The sequence below is a fragment of the Vanessa tameamea genome, chromosome 20, assembly GCF_037043105.1.
Source record: "Vanessa tameamea isolate UH-Manoa-2023 chromosome 20, ilVanTame1 primary haplotype, whole genome shotgun sequence".
NCBI classification, from domain to species: domain Eukaryota; kingdom Metazoa; phylum Arthropoda; class Insecta; order Lepidoptera; family Nymphalidae; genus Vanessa; species Vanessa tameamea.
This window is the reverse complement of record NC_087328.1, coordinates 10054179-10055000: the sequence shown is the minus strand read 5'-3', so window position 1 is coordinate 10055000 and position 822 is coordinate 10054179.

Below are 822 nucleotides of genomic sequence, written 5' to 3'. Positions count from 1 at the left end.
CGAAGGTCCGTCTGGAATCTACGACTTATTTCCAGACAGACATTTATATACCTATTATACCTTATTGCGATAAAATGAAAGATAATAATAATAAATAGTCCTCAAACTTAAATTGTGATGCTGTCCGTTTATAAAATATACAGACACACAAAAATTAAAATTAAAAAAATTAAAGATACACCAAAGACACTGAGAACGTGTACGTAAGGATAACAACGAAATTTAAAAAAAAATATTATAAAAGCCAGTGGTCAAATTTTATCCAAATATTACTATAAAATTATTAAATTAAAAAAGAATAATAATAAAATCTCAGCTCTCGCCTTTGTGAAAGGAAAATCGCCGTGTTGAGCGAAGCACACGTGTTAACTTAATGAAAAGCTGTTAAAAGATCTAATTAATTTTCTTTCGCGAATAATTTTAATCGATCCCCAAGGTCTCCTGGAGTATATCCCTGATAGACAATAAGAGTAACAGATATTTGGTATTTTTTATTGATTTATTAATTATGCATGACTTGTATGTTAATAAATAATCGAAGGCTATATTTTTTATATTACAATTACTCAAAATCAAAAAATCAAAATCAAAATCAAAAATCTTTATTCAATATAGAAGTGTTTACACTTGCTTATTGATTGTCAAAAATCTACCACCGGTTCGGAATTTAGCACCTCGGACCTGAGAAGAACCGGCGAAAGAAACTCAGCGGGATATTTTTTTTTTTTTCCATTTTGCATGTACAATAATTATTATATTTTAGTTATTTGAAACAGCCTGGAGGCGATCATTTCATTCCCAAGGTGTGCAGTCAACTAAAAA